The sequence below is a fragment of the Daktulosphaira vitifoliae genome, unplaced genomic scaffold, assembly GCF_025091365.1.
Source record: "Daktulosphaira vitifoliae isolate Bord-2020 unplaced genomic scaffold, ASM2509136v1 Scaffold_3, whole genome shotgun sequence".
Classification (NCBI taxonomy): domain Eukaryota; kingdom Metazoa; phylum Arthropoda; class Insecta; order Hemiptera; family Phylloxeridae; genus Daktulosphaira; species Daktulosphaira vitifoliae.
Window position 1 is genome coordinate 29,973,388 of NW_026099574.1, and position 22,351 is coordinate 29,995,738.

Sequence of the window (22,351 nt, forward strand, 5' to 3'; positions counted from 1 at the left end):
TAAATAAAATTTAATAAAAATATTTTACAAGCAAAACTTTTAAAGTAAAAAAAGATTATTTTAGTTCAATTATGAACTATTTTAATTAAATATATTTGTCTAAAAATGTATGGAATAGAGGATCAAGTTATATTTTGTCTGAATTCAATCGGTAAAGTAGGAATCTCTCCGTAAAAAAATATATTTATATTTTTATGTATTACATCTTTCATTATTGTTTAACTCGCCGGCTAACAAATTTATTTATGTAAAAAGACTTAATTTAAAAAAGTGATAAATTAGCTATATTTGAGTAAGTTGGATGATTTAATAATTGGTTAGGTTTTATCATAACAAAGTAATAAGTTAACTTTATTTTTCAACGGTGATTAATAAAATAAAACTATTACAATTGAATTAATTTTATTTTAATTACATACCCTAAAATCACATATTAATGAGTTAAAGTTCTCTGTAAAAATTCAAACGTATTGTTGAATATCTTCCTTGATAGGAAAGAAGATATGTCAGAATTAGAAAAAGTTTCTTTATAAAAAAAAAAAAAGATGGCTATTATGAATAATATTTAAATAAAACATGATTATAAAATCAGAACTTTTTGTTTAATACTATTAAAACTCTTGAAAAGTTTTGTAAAAATTAATATATAAAAAAATGTTAGTCCTTTCATCATAAATTCCCAAGATACTTTGAAAAACTTGTTTTTTTTTTCGAATCACAAGCCGATCCGTCGCTTAGTAGATATCTTTGACTTATTTTATTTAATAAAAATGTAATTTTTAGTGTATATTACACAAAATTTGTGTATATTAGAGGTAAATAGAGCCTTCAAAATATAATTGACAACTAAAGGACATGTATTTTTTAAATATATTATACAAGATGACACTTCTTCGAAAAACAATATAATATGGTCTCACTCTTTACATATCCCGGAAAAAATATTTAGAAAAATACAAGTTCTTATTATTTTACTTACCCGCGGAAGTAATTCTTTAAGCTCTAAACATAATAATGGCTATTACGGTTATATTATCAATATTTTACCGACATAAAAAATTACAAAATTACAAATTTAAATACAAAATGATAATTAATACAGCATCAAGTAAACATTGAAAGGAACTTACAGAAGTTAAAAAAATTGTCATAAAAATAATGTTTACTCTTCACGTTTGTCTTTCATGTGTAATTTCTTATAATGAATTGTTTCTTGATAAATTGAAGGGATAAAAACGAGCTTAAAAAATGGTACTAAGTTGGATTACGTGATTTTACATCAGAATAGTTCATAACATTTACAAAATGTCAACTTTATAAATAAGCTATCCATAAATATGAGTAAATACTGCAGTTCAAATACTAAAAAATTTAAATCTCGAAGACATTTTATGTTATTAAGTTATTCTGTCTATTCTAAAGGAAATCTTAAATAACATTCTATGAGTTATTTATATATATATTGTACATCTGAATTCAGTAAATGTGTTTTTAGAATATACTGCCACGAATAAAACATAGTATTTCTAAATGTGATACGAAGCTAATAGTAATTATTTAATTGCCCCATAAAGTAATTGCGAAAACTCTGTACTTATTTCCTTTTGGAAAATATAGGATTATCTATAAACAAATGCTTTATTGCTTGGAAGAATCCTACTAATATTTTAGTCCCGAGATAATATTTATTACATTACATGTGTATTATACATTTTCTTTTTTTGATTTAAATGTGTCCGTAGGGTATTTTACTTTATAAATTAAGAAATGAAAACTGACGGAGTATCAAAATTCAGTTATATGAAAATTATCTGTCTTTTATATTATTTCAACATTATTTTGTCTTTGGAAATTAAAAAATGGAAGATTCATGAATAAATAAAAGATATTGAAAATTAAGTTGATTATTAAAACACTAATGATTAAATAACTTATTCTAAATAATTTAGAAATCGTAAAAAATATTTTAAAAAGACCTTTTTTAGTTAAAGTTAAAAATATTATATTTTGTACGCATGAAAGTAATTTAACATGGCATAAATCAATAATTATTGCCACTTCGTCATGATTATTTTAAAAATATTATCCTAAGAAATCGTTAAAATTTGGCACGAGTTCATATTTCTTACAAAATTACTTTATTACTTAAATAATATACAATTTCATATAGATTAAAACGTTTTAGAAAAATTAAACGTAATAATAATACAAAAACGGGCGAGTAATATTAATTTTTAGAAAATAATAATTATTTTTTACTCAAAAAGCTTAAAAAATAAGTCGTTTTAAGGTTCGGTAAATGACAAATGGAATCTAATGAAAAAATGTCTTTTAAAAATAGAATTATTTTAAAATATATCATGCATCCCAATGATCATTTAATGTAAATAAGAAAATTAAAAAAAAAATTAAATAAGTTAACTTTAATATGATTAAATCACATGCACAATTTACGTGATATAACTAAAATATTGAAACAAAAATAACTTATTTCAACATTTCTGTAGTGTTGAAGTTTTACTTATACAATTTTTAAATAAAACCTTAATAAGTTATAAAAAAATTTACTTGGTATACTAGAAGTTTGCTGATAATCAAAGAGTAGATGTTCATTTTAATTTATTTACAACATTTTATTATAGTTAAATTTACCGTCTATATGAAAATTACAGTTTAAAAATACATCAGAGATCTATGTAATTATTTCTAATTAGTTTATTAACTACTATTGAAGTACTTCATTTTGTTAAACTACGCCAGCTATATTTTTTACATAATTCGACTGGTCGACTCTTTTTCGCGGTTGAATGTAAAATGAACATTGTAATGAAAATCTAGAAAGAACTTACCCTTTTTATACTTAACGTTCAAAATAATTTTCAGAAAAATATATTGACTCTGTGATTTAAATTAAATATTAAAACAGGTTATACGTAATTACAGGAAATAAGGTATTAAACAATAAATTACTCTTGCAGTAAAATATACTTAATATATTTTTTGTTTTGTTTTTTATTTGTATGTAATTGTTATAATATGAAAAAATACTAACATTTTTTAAATCAACCATTTTTTAATGAATCTTGTTACAAGACACCAATTATTATACTCAATAAAATTTGTTATTAATGTAGTTAATTGAGTTTTAAAATATATAGTAATTGAAAAACTTAAACGCTTAAAAAAAGTTTTTTCCTTATTATATTGACAACGTAAATTGTTTCGGTGTTATACTATCTCCATAATCTCATGCTTTTATGTTTTGCTTTTGTTTATAGCCATTTTTAATCACCAAAGAATTTTATTTTTCAATGGAAGGCGTTTATCAGTTTTAACATGTCTACGTGGGATCCTATTAATTTCAAATAATAGCTATTTTATGATGTAAATAAACTGTGTAACCATTTAATTACGATAGTTGGTTATTGTTTACCACAAAATATAACCAATATAATACTCCTTTGTAGGTAAATTATTAAGGCCATGAATTCCATTCAAGCAGAAAATAGGCAATATGAACGAGAAGACAATGCTGTGATCCGTTAAACTAAACTCGCACTACCCCTGAGTATAAAATTCCATATTCTGTTAGCGCTATTACCTGTTTGAATTTGTTTTTTTTATTGAATTTTCATTAGACTATCGTTTTTGTTGTTTCGATGTTCCAAAGATATAAAAATAAAGTGGCATTTACCGTTGCTACGTTACAAAATAGGACAACTCAGTTAAGTTACTTATGTTTTGTTTCAAACAAACAACTGGTTAATTAAAAAAAAAAAGCATTTAAAAGTTTAAGATTAATATTAAAGTAGAATGTGTCATTAAAAGTAAAGTATGAAGTTTATATCACATCTTACGGTGTTTAAATGCAGGACAAGTCAACATAGTTCGATGTAAAATATAATGTAATTCCAGTTCATCGTTTAATCGTTTACTTTTAAAAGTATTTATTTGTTATGTCATGGTGAAGCAAGCACAATAAGGATTACTTATTCAAAGTATTAACCCAGAATAATATTTTTTTTTTTTACTTTTTTGTATCCAATTCAATTTATTGATTTTTTTATGAATTTGTTTTATTTTTTATTATTTATTTAAGATATTTATTTTTCAACTTATCATTTGACTGTATACTATGGATTCAAAAAATAATAATAATAATAAAATAAAATAAACGAGTTTTTCACAGTTGGAATTTTAAGACTTAGAATCCAAAAGCCACTAAAAAAAGGATGAAATAATATTATTATTAGTGTTATATATCATATTATTATTGTCATAAGATGCGACAGAAAGGCGGTTCTCAATTTGCCATGCGTAAAAATCGATTTAAACCACTTAAACTTTTAAATTTTAAATCGTGGTAATAACATTAAAAGTATTGTTGGATTGAAAAATAATATTAGTTTTATATTAATGAATGATTACAACAAGACTTACTTGTAAATGACTATTCTAATTTCTCACCTTGATTTATAGTTAATGCCAATATCAAAATAATTTTTAAAAAAAAGTTTTTAGAATTATACTTATTATTATTATTTTTTTTTTGAGTTACTTCATTATATAATATTAATAATTCCTCAGAGAAATATACCTGAATTAGAAAAATACTATCAATATTCACAAAACTGCAAAATCATTTTCGTACTCGTACCCCTATTAGTTATACTTTTTTAAATATCTGGCAAACTTTTATCATTGTCCGAATGTCAATATCTACCAATTTATTTTTTATACTTCTCAGAGTACATTAGTACATCGAAAATAAATATGTTGCAAAAAAAAAGTAGCTTCTATTATTTACTAATTCAATTACCCAGAAAATAAGAACAATTTCAGTCGAAAAGCCACTTTACTATGGAGACCAAAAATATCGCGATCTAAAATTAAAATCATTTTGACGGAATGATAAAAAGATAAATAAAACAGCTATCTATATATTTCACTCACTTCAGATTAGTTTTTTACTGAATCGTCAGAGTTTTCTTAACCAATTATAATAAAAAAATATGTAGGAGATATTGTTCAACGATAAAGAAATGGGTTTTTTTTTTATTTACAAACTTAACTTATGAAAATAACTAATTCAGTTTGAAGGCTCGAGATTTATTTTATCTGTTTAAAAAGATCTTTAGTGATAACAAACTTTTTGTAGCATTAAATTTGTCTTTGGAATAAGTTTCATTATGTAAATTGCAATTTTAAATAATTAATGAAACATGAGCTTTATATTGACTTGCTGTCAAATTAATAAATACCAAGAATTTCTTTTGTGTTTTTATCAGAGTAAACAATCTACACTTAGCCATTATTTTCTCCATTTAGAAGAATATAAGGCGTTAAAAAAGGATTTTTTCTGGCAACTTCTAACTATAAAATGCTCACGCCTATTCCTTTCTTAGAGAAAAAAATAGTATTTTATACATTGTTGTTATAAAACTCGTCTCTAATGTAGTGGTTTGACATGAACATTTTTTCTTTTTACACATAAACTTTGAGAATTTTAAAATTGAAAGAGGCGTTTTCTTTGTGTAAAGGTATATTCAATTACAAAGTATATTTTTTTTAGATAAAAAATTATTGTAAAAATATGAAGACTAACTATTCTTTTCCTAACATGTGAGTTGTTTATACATTTTCAATGAAGATTTTTTATGTTTCTTTCTAATTTTATTTTCTTTACGTAATAAAGTATTTATGCGGGTTTTATAATTAATTTTTTTAACAATTAGTTTCTTTCAAGTCCTTATATTTTTTATATTAAATAAATTTAATACATTAAAATTATACACATTAAATTTAATTATTTTTAATTTTGTTGTATTGTTATATAATTAATATACATATAAGTTTTGTATAGTGCTCAAACTAGAATTTCTATTTAAGAAAATAATTACACTGCGTACATAAAATATTTTATACGAGATATTAGTATTTTCTCAAAATATTTTATGATAATGTTATAATTACTACTTGAATTCTTCATTATACGATCAAAATAAAAATACACTGTGTAAATCATACAGATCATTTGATAGAAAGATTCTGCACAGTAAAAATAAAGATTAAAACAATAATACTTGTTGTTTAAAGTTAAATTTGATAACATTTTTATTTTATCTCTTTTTAGAAAAGAAGCATTTATAAATAAGATAATTTCAAATCTAAGCAAGGGCAGTAAAATTGAATATTTATTATAACTTATTTTTTTTTAAACTTCCAACTAGCTTTATTATTTTTAATATTAAATTAACTTTCTAAATATATATATTAGAATAATTGTAATGTAACAGTGTTAAAGCAATTAATACAGAATACTGATGTGTAGAGTGATACCACCAAAAAGGTAGTTGATTAACTTAATTTAAAACTATATATTGTAAACTAAATCCTAAGGCTTATGACGTTTTACCAGCGGTTTTATTCTTTTAAGAAAAAATTTTTTTAGTATAAATGACTATATTTAATAAAAATTTCAAATAAGTTTTGATTAAATGGGTATAATTCAACTATTTAGTTTGAGATGATACTCGTACTAACTCAAAATCCGTTTGTTGAATAGATAATTAAAACTTATAAATTTATTGTATTTCAACACAATGAATACCATTATGTACCCACAAAAGTTTAGTTGATGTATAAACAAAAATAAAAAACCGATGATTATTTGTATTGGAAGAATATAAATATTATATATAAGAGAATGACTGTAAATTTCAGTTATGTTCCGTATTATTTAACAGAAATAAGTGCGAGACAATTTTGGCTATTATATTAACTAATTAAACTTATGATTTTCTAACTCAAATTAATAATTTCTATCGATTTTGTATTCTGTATTTTGAATTCTTGTTCAAATATTTTGTCCCAAACTTTTACTAGTATGTATAATAAAAATAGTTTATTATTGTTATAATTTTAAAAAGTATTATTGATTTTTGAGTTAATAACAGCGATACTCGGTAATAATTAAGATTGATAATTCTAATAATTAATTTTTAATTTAATTGTTGTAATAGCAAAATTCTAAAGATGGAAAACCGTCAATTATTTTCATTGATGAAATGTCAAAATACAGTAAGTCAGTAAATATTGAAAAAGGTTGTTTAATTAAATGTAAACTTTTCACCGTTTATTTGCATAAAGCATGTCGTGTTTACGAAGTTTCGTTCTTGGGGTTTTGTCATAGGAAGGGAAATACTCAAAAATATTTTAATATATCTTCCCTATATATTTATCTATAGTTATTTTATCACGGGGGTTTTATCCCCTATGTCGCTCATGATAAATCTCATGCGTTTATGCATAAGTGAAATATATCATGTAGTTTAAATGTTTCAGAAATGCAAAAAAGTATATAATCTCAAAACTGATATTAATTAGTGGCAACACTATGCATTATAAAACAGTCATCCATAGCTAGCGCTGAGATGGTTTTCGTGGTGTAAGTTGATAAAGAATAATAATATATAGTTGTTAAATACAAAAAAATACATTTATAACAAGTTAAAAATCTAATCAAATACTTGTCTCGAATGTCTAACTTTGTATCGTTTAACAAATGCATGTTCAGTACTTTTTTTATGAATTCTAGGTACAAGAAGATAACGCAACTAAAACTGAAATTTTTTCCGGTCTTGGCAAAATATTATTGAAAAAAAAATCACAAAACAGACGTAAATAATGTATTTAATCTTTCACCATTCTTCAACTTCCTTTCATATATTAGTAAGAAGTTTTTTCGTCAGATAAATGTTGTCATTAGTATCATCTTACGTAATGTTACTGATCTTTCTAATAAAAACTTTTCTTATTTTTCCAAATACAGCCGTGAATATGATGATAGCTAATGACTTATAAAGTATACAACTTGGAGATGAAAAAATGTACAGACAAAAATGCCACTATTGTATAATACATAGCATATTTATCGAGAGTCCTTACAGACAAAATATTTATCTCCTCGATGAAAAACATTTTATTTTACATATTATTAGAAAAATGTGGAGCCCAAATTCGTCGTCTTTAAGTAGACTATGATTGATCAATATTAACTGTTTAATAAATAATTCATAAGGCAAGCACAGCAAGAACAAGAGCATTTCTTATAAATTAAAAATCTTCCAACGAGCTCTATAGAATAACTACAATATTAAAATATGATAATGTACTCAAGTGAAAGCTTATTACCGACACCATATTATTTTTTTAGATATTTTTATATTACATGGCTTAAAGCAAATTTATATTTTATTAATATTCATTTCTTTAAAACTTGTTACATGTTTGTTTTATAATTATATTTTATCAATCTTACTTCAAAACTGAAACGCTTCAGTGTAATGTATAAATAATAAAATAAAAAAATTAATAAAATGAAATATAAATAAACCAATATTAAATATTTCACATAAATTATAATTGCTATAGTTAAACTTAGTATAGTTAAAGTATTTAAATGAGAAAAGTAAAGATTATTACAAAAAATTACATAATAGTTAAGTCTCAAATTTACAAATTTAAATTTCTTCATCTACGAAAAAAAATAATAGACAAAATTTTGTAAATATATGTTATTTTTTTTAACACTAGCCTTGAATTTTCTTAAAATAATAATTTTATTAAAATAACTTTTTTTAGATTTTGTTAGTTACATATGTAAGTTTATTTATCTGTTATAAAATAATTTTAAGTCCATCACTTATATCTTATAATGGTATCATTTATTTTTTTTTTATGACAACAAGACATACATTAAACTAGCATATGAAATAAAAAATTATATTAATAAGAAAATGACTGGTCAACTTCAATTTTTTAACTAGTATTCCGTTCTTAATAATTTAAAGTAAGACGCGAAAAGAGACGTGAGTGCATCTCTTATTTTTCTCGGTCGCATTTCTCTTCCCATCTGAATTATAATGTAAATAGCTTCCGAAATACTGATACAAAAGTTGTTATCGACCAGCCATTTTCAATTTTATAAGCTAGTTTAATATGTGCACTGTCAATAAAAATAAATAAATTTGACACCTCTATAAAATACAATAAAGAAATGGGCCTTTTTTTATTCAAAAACTTAATTTTATAAAAATATTTTCAATCTGTTATGCACAACAAGTAAGTTTTTAAATTTTCAACAATAAATAGATAACATGATTTCTTTAAGAGAGAAACCTACAACTAGGGCCACTTAGGACTGAAATAAAAAAAAATATTTAATGACCGATAAATAGAAGTACACATGTATCTAAAAGCCAAAAAAAATTATCAAAAACATTATTATTTTACCTTGTATAGAACAGAGAAGGTCCCGAATTATTAACTCCCTAGAGTCAAAAGCTAAACAAAAAAGTGTATCGTTTACCATAACTGATGATTTCATAATTTTATTTTTAAGGTTTATAATTTCAAATAATTTGAATAACTTTTATTGCTCTGAAAACTACTAATAATCGCTTTTCATTAATTTCAGGAAAAGGATGAGAAAAAGAAAAATTTCACTACTCTTTCCAATTATAATGATCACCCCACCACAAAATGAATAAAAAAATACAACACTAATATAGATACTAAATTAATATAAGCATCCCCTAAAAATATCTGTTCTTATATATTTTATGAATTTATTATATTCTTTATGATTATACTTTCCGTATTTGATGGAGATATATATATATATATATATCATTTTTTAATTATATATGATAAAATTTCAAGAAATAAGACTAAACTTATTAATAATAAGTGACTTAAAAAATACAAATAAAAATTAGTTTTTTGTTTCAGCATAGTTTTATAAAACAATGTAGCAGCTAGTAACTTGTACACCCTATTACTTTATGTTTTTTTTATACTTAGCATTATTACATTAAAGAAAATAATTTTAAATTTAAATACATTTTTTATGAAAAACTGGAGTTTTGTCGTGCGTTTTATTAAAAATTTATTTATATCACATCTATTCTCTTATTCGCGTAAAAAATTCTATTATTATTTAAGAAAGTCGTGACCTGTCATTAAAATTATTCTAAATAAAAAAATGTATAAAATACTAAAGAAATTGAAGAATTCCTTGTGTAAGTACAAATTGAGTGACAAAGAAAATTATACCTTAAAAAATTGCCATATTAAAATTTGTTATATTTTCACTGAATCGAAAATAAAAAGTTTAGGAGAAATATGACGACGTTAAAAATTAAGGTATTAAAATTGTGAAAATGTGTTACAAACAGACGAAAAATTTTACATTTATTAGTTGTAAAAATGAAATTTTATCAAAATAGAACAGAGAAAATACGAAACACAGTTTACCATTATTTGATCTCACGTAACCTGTTTATTCGTAGCATTCAAGTTCGCTTAACTTTAACAATACCTTTTTAAAAAGAATATGGTTTCTTTAAGAGTTTTCTATACATTGACATAAAAGATTATAAGTATCCTATATTTTTAATAAAATCTCTTTGTGATATAAAATTAGTTTTTCGGTTATTTACTTAATTATAATTTTGCAATACCACAATTGTTTTCAGTAATAATTGTAAAATTTGAAGAGTAAAATTTAAGAAAAATTTTTTTAGTATACTTTTATGATTAAATTACGTTATTTAATTCGATGTACGACTTTTTTATAATTAATGCAGAGGAAAAATACATTTTAGTACGAATAGTTTCCATTAGTGAATTAAGATAAAATTTAATGGTATAGAATGGTACTACTATAGTTCTGCATAATAGTAAAACAAAAAATAAAATTTATATTTAATATTTTTTTGATCTCTGTGTGATAACTAAATATAGTACATAGCAAGAATATTAATTTCTCATTTAATTTATATCTTGATTAACTATTCTATATTAAGAAGGAAAGCAAAGTTATTTACGGTCACGCTAATGACTGCACAGTAACAATTGTAAAACTATGTGAATAATTTAATTTAACGTTAATGGAGTAAGATTTTTACTAAAAATATTAATTTTATTATTTAAAGTGATTATTATTATTAAAAATAATATTATTTATAAAATTATTATTGTACATTAAAATGTGCTTAATTCACTAAAAAGTATTTTGTAAATTTTAGTTTTTCAGTTAAAATAAAAAAGCTACGAAAATTGAAATTAAAATACTAGCTTTTAATAGAAACTTACCCAATAAATAAAAGTTGATCTTAATAATATACAATATAAAAATAATGGTGATTATTAATTATTTTATCAAAACATTAATTCGAGAAACATTCATTAAATAAAAATAGTAAAACTTAATAGTGTATTGATATTTTTCATTTTTCATTAAGAATCTGTTTTACTAAAAACACACGTGTATCGTATTATAAGAAAAAATGGAACTTTAATCATTTTTATGAGTAAAGTTTGAGAGTTGTCCCACTAAAAAATGAAAAATGTATCTTGAACTTCTGCCAAAAATAATAATTGTTAATGGTATAATTTTTCCGTAAATTTTAAGTATATTATATTTTATAAAACAGTTATTTCGAAAACATTTCGGAAATTCATGACACTTATGAAAGAATTTGAGTTCAGCATTTTATGGTTGCGTAAGTTATTAAATATAAGTGTTCGATAATTATCTGAATATTTTTACATTAAAACCACGAAATGAATAAAAAAAGATATACTTTAAGAGTATTTTCATTCTCTTTTTTTTTTAAACCTGCACAGGAATTTCATCAGAATAAAGTGCACCTAAATAGAACCAACACGTGTATGTCCCAGCTCATTTTTGCAAGTACCGAAAGTAAAAGTATTGTTTAAATAATTTTTTGTCTATATAGTCAATAATTCTTCCTAAATATTTTCCCTTTTTTTTTATATCCGACGCGATATCGATACATAGCTGAAAAAGCATTGGTTTACTATGTCGTGTTTTTTTTAACAGAAAATAATAAACTTACACTTAGTTACCTGTTTCACATAAAAAAAATCAATTCAATAAGTCGATAAAACATTTTTAGTTCTTCCAGTTAGATGATTTCAAATTTTTAATATCACATATGTGTTATATGTATTTAAAAGTTCGTCCATTGACCATAAATAATCTCTAGGGGGTCGTCGCCTTTACCGGCAACGCATCGACTGAGAAATTCTTCTATTTCAATGGATTTTCCAGGGTGATTTGAAAAAGGTCCCGACGGTTTGACAGATATGTACCCTCTTCCTGCAAGTCCACAATCTTCTAGAATTACACAACATACCCACTTCACCTTCGTAACGTATTACGTTATTTCTTTTTTTATTTTCATTCGATCGTCAGTTAAGTGTAAGATATCTCATCGGACCGGTGTTTCTACTGCAATGGCCTTTCACCGGAGTATAATAAAATTTATCGTTTGCGCGCAAATACTGAGTACTTATATGTATACCTTAAGCGACGCGGGGGGGGGCTAACATTAAAGTTGTAAAGTAAGGGAGATGTAATATAGTTCATTCATATCGTGAGCGCTAAGATATGATATTAAGAAAGTAGGTGATTTTGGCTGTATGGCAATAGTAAGTCTCCTCCAATACGACCACTGTTTAAAATTTAATATAATTTAAACGAATAAAATGCGTCTCAGTGCTCCATAAGTACTGCCGAAGAATTTTTGGACATTCCGCTAAGGCGAACACAACAGTACTAAAGGTTTTATCGCCAACGCCTTAACAGCCGAGGGCTATATAACTACAATATTATATTGATGCATAAGTTATGTATGTTATAAATACGTTCTGAGAATTAAATACGACTCCATGATCAAGATAAATTGGTTTCTTGGAAAACTATTGCATAATCTTAAAAATTGTTATAAAACTTGTGTTAATAAAAAATAAAATTTTTAAATTTATTATTTAATACTCAATGTTCTCATCATATAGTAAGTTTTACTTTTTACTGTAATTTTAATAATAAGATCCGTTATTTTATGTTTGAACAAATAAGGTAAAAACTCTAGCAAACTATTACATCTAAAATTATGTATTATATTTCATATATCAAGCAACCCCATTTATTTATAAAACATAAGATGCATGAAATGCTTAAGCGTGTGCGGTTTTTTATAAAATATATAATAAAAACGTACACTCTTGTGATTAGAGTTTGTTCAAGAGTGTATTAAAAATATATCGTATTCGATTTATTACTGAATTTAAAATAACCTTAGTTAGACCCTAAAAAAAGGTCTTTGACTATACTGAAAACTGTCCGAAAAAAAAATTTAAATATCGTTTTAATATTTTGTTTCAGTGTTAGGTTTATTTATAGCAATAATTTTTTACGAGATCGTCGAATTCTAAAATAACTTATAGTCCCAAAATTGTAAAAACTTTATATATTTCAGACATAAATAATTCAATACAATATGTGCTATTTTTACGGAACAAAAACACATTCAAATCAAGATATTATGATATTTAAAAATAATTCCATTTGAATTTAACTATAGTTGATGAAAAAGCAATGACAGCTTCATTTATTTTTCATATATTTGTAATTACTATAATAATTAAAAATAGGTTTTAAATAATAATTGATCTGAAAACACGTCATTAATCATTACCATAATAAAAAAATTTAAGTTATATTATTACAAAAATAAGTGATAAGAACAATAATTTTTAACTTATAACAATATGTTCAGTAGATAAGGAAACAGGTCCATTGTTAAAAACATTGAGAACAATAGAATTCCGTTTCCTCAATTCTGGACACCCGTATAAAAGATTCCAGTAAAATGTTCTTGTGGTAATTCAAAAGTCTACTACCCCTCTACGACCTTTATGTAAGTAATTACAATCAGCTTTAGGTAAATGTGAGGTTAAGGGTTTAAAAAAAAATATCGTTCTATTACTCGGTAAATAACTTGCACGAAACCTTTTTTATTATTGAAAACTTCCCCACGGCTATTTATTTACTATTACTGGTTTGGAATTTTGGAATGTTCGTGCCAATATAGTCTATTGATATCCCATTAATCTGTTTCAGTCAACTGCGATTAACGTTAATACAATTTTTTAAATCTTGGAAAAAATAAGTAAAAATAAAACTATAAATAAAATAAGAAATTGTGCCAGAAAATGTTGACTTGAACTAAAAGTTTTATAAATTGTAATTGCCTGTCCTACATTCATGTTATGTTTAAACAAATATTTTTGATAATTTAAAATAATCTCAGCGTTTTAACCCTTAAGTTAGCCAAAATATCATTTCTAGTTATATAAAAAGAAGGTATTTTACAAGCATAAAAAAATAAAATGTGTCAAATAATTCGAACGTAATATCTTTTTACGTAAAAAAAGTACTTTTACTGCCAAAAATTAAAATTAAAGTAGTAACATAATCAAACGAGATCAATTGTTCATTGAAAAATGAAAAAATATATCATTGGCTAACAACCAAATGTTTTTACGAAGAAAAATAATATATTTTCAAATGTATTTATTAAGAAGGTCTATGAACAAATTCGCACAAAGAACTATAAGTCTTATAAACAATTTCAATTTTATGTTAAATTCAAAATGATACATTTTTATTGGTCTACAAAAGTGCTAAGTAGTTAGCAAGCGTGATATGGCGAAAGATAACTGCTATGAGGTACTTCATTGAAACTTAATGATGGCTAGCAAAATAAACTGAAACCCATTAAGATTTAACGTATCATTGTAATCACCACGAAAATTGCAAAAACGATTATAATCTAGGAACAAAATTATACATTAAGACTTTAGTTACATTATAATACAACGATACTTGGGAAATATCCAATTTATAAAAACAAACTGATTTACAAGCATATGAAGTATACGCATTCAGCCATAAATCCGTTAATAAATCATTCAGTTTTTTAAATTACGGTGAATTTGTTTAAAAATTGAATTTAATTGTTGCCATGATACATTCTCAGACTCATAAGACAAATGATACTAGTCATAATACTTATGTTTTTTCTTTTCATATTGTTTCATTAAAGTTCTCAACAAGAACTTCTCATCGAGTGATGTGAAAAACGATAAATAAATTGTTAAATTCGTAAAAGTTCAAGAACAAAATATCAATATGAAATAGCATTATAAAGTTTTATGAAAAATAATAAAATATATCTCACATTAATATTCTATTAAGGCGTCAAACTTCATAAGGATTGACTAATACAGATGTGAATAACTACAATTTAATTAAATTTAACACTTTGAATTAATTTTCATATTTTGTTCAATAACAAGGTGTACTTTTCAAGATGATGTCATCTAATACCATTACTCCAGTTTTTACTGAGTAAAATAGAAATGCCTTTGATAGATTCTTTTTTATACATTATATAAAAAAGTAACAAAAAAGCCTAGTAACTTTTCATATTTCATAAAATGTCTTTTTTTTTAAGGAATGTTTTAGCCTACAGGTTTTTGAAAAATAAAGTTATAACTAACATTTTTTTTAAAAGCTATCCATAAAAATCATCTATAATAAGAATTGAAGTTTGTTATATCACAATATTTTATCTAAACTCTGTTATCTTCCTGAACCTTAAAAATTAGCAAAATATCTCTGAAGGTATTATTATTTTGTCAGTGTAACCTTATTGACTTACAAAAAATAATGATTGTGACACCATAAAAATTTACAAAATTAAATTAACTGTCACTCTTGCGTTATCAAACATTGTTAATCAATGATCGTTGATATTCGCTGTTAAAGAAACTTTGTGGTGGTAGTTTGGCAATTTTTAAATTTCAAATATATATGTTTATTTTAACAGTCGTTTTACGTAATGGGGAAACTTAGGAACGGCATTGTTGTGTTAGGCTAAATTTATACAAAGGTATTTACAATTCGTACTATATCAGGCTACTTTGTCTATGGTACATGACCATAAGATACTTTTATTTCATACTAAAAATGGTGTAATATTATACTTCCATCTAAAGTATTTATTATTCAGCTCAAGTCACTCTTTAAAATGACTATGCGGCTGCTACAGAGAAAATTGCATTTATATCAATACATTCAAACAAAGAGTAGTCAAAAAGTAATACCTTTGTAATAAATTTTTCAAAAGGCCCTCTCAGAGAGTTCCAATAACTTTACGGAGTTCAATGTTTATATTTCTGTTTTTTATTTATCAAATTAATTTACCGGAAGGATGCGTTATATATTCATATTGAAGAAAACAATAACACTATTGAAATTGTTGGGCTTATCAAACTTGTGTGAAATCACATAACTTTTCATTCAGTCCTGTTGAAAAAATCATTTACGACAACCATAGAAACACTTCTTACACTTTAAAATAAATGATGCTAATTAAGTGTACCTACAAAAGTTATATTAATAACTCAAAGTATTATATTGAATTATTTTTTAATAAAATTTTTAAATGTCTCTAAAGTTCTACATAATTTTAAAATTTCTTGACTTATTAAATATTCATGAGTACAATAATAGAAGTAAGACATTCATTCTTATTTGTGATTATAAGATCTTATTATATAATAAAGCAAAGAAAATTTTGCTCCAATTTTATTATTTTTTTTTTATGAAAAAGCTCAGCAACATTACTTTGGAAAAATGATTTACAATGAACAGACAATTTTTTTACTATTCCAGAGCTGATAACTGATCCGTTGGTTTTCGACTGCTTTATGAGGTGTTTTGTTTCTAAATGCATGTGTATAGTTTTTATTCGGATATCGTATTATGAGTACGCATAACAATTTTGAAATCAATTTTTATTATTCCGAAGTAATATTTTTAGTACCAAAACTTATTATACTTCTACTGGAATCGTTTATGTATAAGGACGGCCCAATTTTATGTGGAGTCTAATTTATAAATATTTTTCTTTTTTTTTCAAATATTTAATAATTCAATGGCAAATAAAATAAATTGAATGTCCACAAAAGTACTAAAAAAAACTTATTTGTCATCAAAAATTAAGTTTAACCGATTTTGTCATTATTGAAATGATAATTATCATTTACGTGATAAATAATTAAACTTCAATTTATACTAGTTTAGGTTGCATCAATAATATTAATTTTTTTAGTTTAAAAAAAAAAAAATTTATGTCGATGTTTTTTTAACTTAAAATTATGAATTCATTGAAAATGTAGACCATTTAACTTATATTTTCATACAATTGGCTGGCTCATTTTAATTATTTTTCTGCGCTGAGAAAATTCATTAAGCTCAAGAATCGAGCAGAAGCAATCAAGTATAAACTGATTATTCATGACGTACTTCTCTTTGAGAAAATAAATTATCTGAATAATCTGTTCACATTTAAACAGAGGTAGGTAAACAATTAATATGTACAAAAATATTTTTGCAATATTAAACAGTATATTAAAAGTAATATATATAAAAATAAAAATCTTTTAGATTGATTTCTGAAATAAAAAATATAGCACAGTAGATAAAATATGAAGAAAAACATTTTTATAAGATAACACGATAAAGGGCTCCAGCTGTATGATGTAAACATCATTCTTTGTTAAATGAATTTTCTGGTTGGACGGATTTGTCTATAGATTGCAGTAAATAGTCGATATTTTAGGTATAAACATTAAAGTTTTTCAACTTATTGGCTTACAATTTTTTTTTGAAATTTTTTAGCTTTAATAAATAGAGAGTAGTTATAATGATTTTCCTATTTTAAATTATAATCATTTTGTCATTTTCTACAAACGTACAACGTTGGCTTACAAAAATGTAGGATAAAGTTTATTTAAATAAATTGATAAAATCAATTATGAAGTCAAAACACTTGGTTAGAGATTACCCAGTAGCGTATTTCTACAAAAAATATGTTGTCCATTACAGTTACATTAAAAGTTTTTTAAGAGTAATGAAAAATTTACATTTTATTATAATAATATAAGATGATAATCTTAAGTGTCATTATAAACATTGAAATTGTATCGATGGAATATTAATTATTTAACTAAAATAATAGTTTACTATTAGATGTTTTTTTTCGTATTGCGAAAATATAAGAGTTTGTTTTTTTCTATAGAAACCTTGACTAGTAATTAAATTAACCGACTATTTTGGCTAACACGAATTCAAGTAACAAATATGTACATCCGTAGGTTAAAATAAGAGGGAGAACACTCGAGATATCAAACTATTTACCTCTGACCCCATTATACCTTTTAATATTTTATATAAATCTCCTGTAATGTTCGAGTTTTCATTTATTAATAAAAGTTATTTATTTCCAAAACTTCGAAATTATTTTTTTGCATTTAATTTATAATTTCTATTATTATTATAACTTTTTTATAATTTATGAAATAAACTTTAACACAGTAGTGTTGGTAAACACGAGCGTTTATTTTTAAAACAAACACTTATATATATATATATATATATATATATATATTAATTGAGACTTGCTTTCGTTCAACTAAAATTTCATCAAGAACGTAGCAAATAAGATGATACTCGGTTTGCTTAAAAAATAGCTATTTATAATTTTAATTAACTAAATTTATTACTCGATGAATTTTATTGTATAATTAGAACAAATACTTCCAGGTCTGAGTCACGAAGACTTCTTCTGTTTTCAAATTAATGATTAAATTTTAAATTACTATGTTAATATTGACAGAATTAAAAATTCGTTATTAAATTGGTAAGGTAAAGTAATCACTTTACAATAACCAAGCACATTGAAAGGCATTAGAAACGACCAACAACAGTAATTATATCTAAGGCCAGGATTGCATGTGACTTGAAGTTTTAATGGTTGGAAATTATACCTTGTACTTGATTATTGACAGAAATCTTTTGTGTATAATTCTAATGAAATACTTTCGATGTTTAATTTTACTCTAATACATTTGTATTTATATTAATTTCATTGAAATGCTTTCGGTTGAATAATAAATTCTATAACGTTGTTTTCGATACAGTTACGAGCTGTATACATAAAATATTTCGTGACTAGTCGTAGCCATCGGTAGCAAATCTCGTAGTGTTACACCTTCAAAATCGCTAAAAGATGTATTGTTGACTTTGGCGTTGTCGTTTCCTGCGAATTTTCGTTCACGAAATGGAGTATAAATCCCAACCACAAATATTATATACTAGATAAATATTATGTTTTTGGCTTTGATATTCCATTAATCGGGTTACCAACCCAACCGGATACTACATAGTAAACAGTAGTTTTCATTAATTTTGTCATCTGTATCTACTATTAGTCGAAAACATCAACACTTAACTACACGATAAGTCATACTTCATTTTCATTTCAAAAAAATTATGTATATAAATTGCACGTATTTTCAAAATTATAAAAATAATTCCCTTTAATCCAGTTCTATATTTATTATAAATGCGTATCTACTATATTTTTATTAATTCATTTGGAGAAAAGAGAGAACGAAATAGTTTGCCAATGCGCGCAACATGATTATAATTAAAAATATAAAAATAAACTTAGGTACCACAGTGTGATTATCTGTACCATCACGTGTGGTATACAATGATGAGAGAATAATAGGCTGGTGTTGTCTAGTTAGTGTATTTATCTCATTACAAACACCTCAGATTTTTATCGTTGGAAAAAATTGTATCATCAGAGATAAATGAATTCTTATCGAATCCTCAAAATATAGTAATAAAAAATGTATCTAAAAATAAGTACTCACCCAGACATGGCTATGTAAGAAATATCTTAAAATTGTTAATGAATATATTTATTATTTTTAGAGCGCCAATTGAGCCGCCAGCACGAATCTCGTCTAGTGCAGGGACATGGTCGAAAACGGACACGTTCGGCTTTTCATGTGGCGGCGGATCGTCTTCGGTAAACGCTCGCCGGTGGTTACGGCGCGCGAGTGGCGTCCGCGGTCACCACCGGTCGTGATCGTCGCCGTTGACGCCGGAGGGTGGCTGCGGGCTGGTGGCCGCGGCGCGTCAAACCGTTTAAAAACGCGAGTGATGCGAGCGGCCGTACGGACAGCACTCGACGGCGTATGGTCTTGTCGCCGAACGTCAAGCACACGTCGGCCACATTAGCCAACAGCGGCACGCGCCTACCGTTTTTCGTGCTGCCGCCGCAGTGTACGCATGTAACGGTGCCACTTCACGTCGACAGCCGCTGGCCGCGATTTCGTCTTGTATTGCCGGCGCTCGTTAGAAAATAAACTATTGTCGTCTGGGCAACTTATTCTGGTAGCAGCAATGACGTCCGCGAAAGACAGCGATGGTGGGGAATATGCTGTTGGCCTACACGAGAATGACCATCGATGACATTTCGCGCGGGCCAACAACACGTAGTTAATGTGGTCATGCTCCGCAGAGGCAGTGAATTCTTCATTATTCCCCAGGGAAATTTGTCGTGACAAACGATTACGATTTTGGATTTTATTTTTGATTACTGTATAAACGTCTCTACGTTTCTTGTTACTTTTTCAGGTTTTTCATGATTTATGCACGAGTTGGTTTTGTCATCGGATTAGGTGTGCTATAAGCACCGTTGAGTCTCTTAGTCTCCGAGTCCCCAAAGTACCAATTTGTATACTATTATTCATACGTTTAGAAAACAACTGCAGCGGTTAAATTCCTGATAAAAGTCAACAGGCACAATTGAAAAGGCCTTCTAATTATTTTTAATGTAATTTCAATAAAAATTGTGTCTAGAGAAAAACGTCTGTCTTTTTGGTTTTCGAAGGAATAACACTGTTTATATAAATAGGCTGCCAAAGCTTTTCTTACAATTATAACTAATTTATATTGTTTTTAAATTGTTCAACTAACTTCGAGATTAGCCGAGTGAAGAATTTGATAACACGTCTAGAAGCTTTCATTTGAAAGATTCATTTGGAACCTATTACGACGCGTCGTGTAGAACGCTTTATTTTATAAATGAATCTAAAGGAAAAAAAAAAAAGCAAAATGATTAATTTGAAAGAAAAATCTTGTAGGCTTTTATGACTCAGAGATATAGGACAGTGTTTGGATTTTTTCAAAGAGATTGATTATAATTTCTAAAACAAAAGTGGATAATGAATAGCAAAAGTATAATAATAAATTATTTATCCTGGTATTTTAGTTAAAATAAATTAAATAGTAAAAAAATCTATGTACAATAATACAATAATCAAGTAACAATTTATTTTATTCATTGTATACTAGAACTGCATTAAGGGTAATAGCACATAAAGTGTAGATAAAAATCGAGAGTGTATATATCATAATATTAAAATATTCATAGTCCAAAAGGAAAAATTGTTCCATCTATCACTTCCTTATACAATAATGTATCATTGTTAAAAATACGTGATATATATGTTTTAGGGTACACTGCACAAAAATTTTACTCTATTAAGTGCACTAATTTATTTATTTAATAGTAATGAATGTCCCACAAAATTAAAATATTGTTCATCGACTATATGTGGACATTTCATACGAAAAAGGACACAAGTTTTATTTTTTCTTGAGAATTATTTACATTAAATATTGAAATGATTTAATTTCATGTAAATATAAGCTGTATATTAAATATACTACTTAAATATTCTATAATTAAAAGAATATAAATCGAATTTTTTTTTTTCAAGAATTGATAAAATTCATTTAAATGGTTAATAAGTACAATATGGTAATATATCTTTGCCCCTAGGAAAAAAAAAGATTCGAAGAATGTTTTAATCATTGCAATTTAACAACTTGAAAATATGTCAAAATTAAATTATAATACCTTTAAAGGTAAACTTTTATTTATTTTGATTGTTAGTGATTTGATAATTAATAACTTCAATATTATGCTACTCAGATCAAAATTTGCAGTACAATGTAAGCTAAAACTTTGTTAAAAAAAAATTTAGTTGCCTTGAATCCCTTTTCCTTATGACCAAAATAATATTAAGGTAGCCTTTTTAATAGTTAGAGTTTCAAGTATTGTAATAGCACCTCTGTTTGAAGTAGTTTATTTAATCAGGTTACTATCTACAAATATACACTTTAGACCTATAGAGTACAAAAATTAGAGCTAAATAACCTAACTTAAATAGGAGAAGTATTTACAATATCCAAGTTAATGTTTTACTATGTTTTAGATGTATCGCCCTAACACAACCTCATACTTTATTTAATAAATAAATATAAACAATTAATAATTGTAGTGAATAAGTAACTTGATATTATTGTTTTAAAACTTTTATCTTATTTTAACTATATACGGTCAGTAAAATATAAAGAAATTATTTATTAAAATTTTTATAAACATTTTCATACATTCGTCAAAAAAAATATCGTATTTACAGTCAATAATCATTCATGATCGAATTAATAAATAGGATATATTAACAAGAACCACTACAAATGAATTAT

General features: G+C 25.2%; 1 protein-coding gene and 1 long non-coding RNA gene across 2 annotated transcripts in view; one reads left to right on the forward strand and one right to left on the reverse strand.

Moving 5' to 3' along the window:
- Positions 1-20,151, reverse strand: part of LOC126900569 (FMRFamide receptor-like) — a 46,993-nt gene extending 26,842 nt beyond the window's left edge. The window contains exon 1 of the mRNA XM_050676386.1: positions 19,663-20,151. The gene's annotated coding sequence lies outside the window, so the exon portion shown is untranslated. The remainder of the gene's footprint in view (positions 1-19,662) is intronic.
- LOC126900571 (uncharacterized) lies at positions 7,345-8,191 on the forward strand. Its single transcript, XR_007702882.1, has 3 exons — positions 7,345-7,447; positions 7,598-7,731; positions 7,832-8,191. It is a non-coding gene; the product is annotated as an uncharacterized LOC126900571 (long non-coding RNA).
- Positions 20,152-22,351: the final 2,200 nt, after the last annotated feature.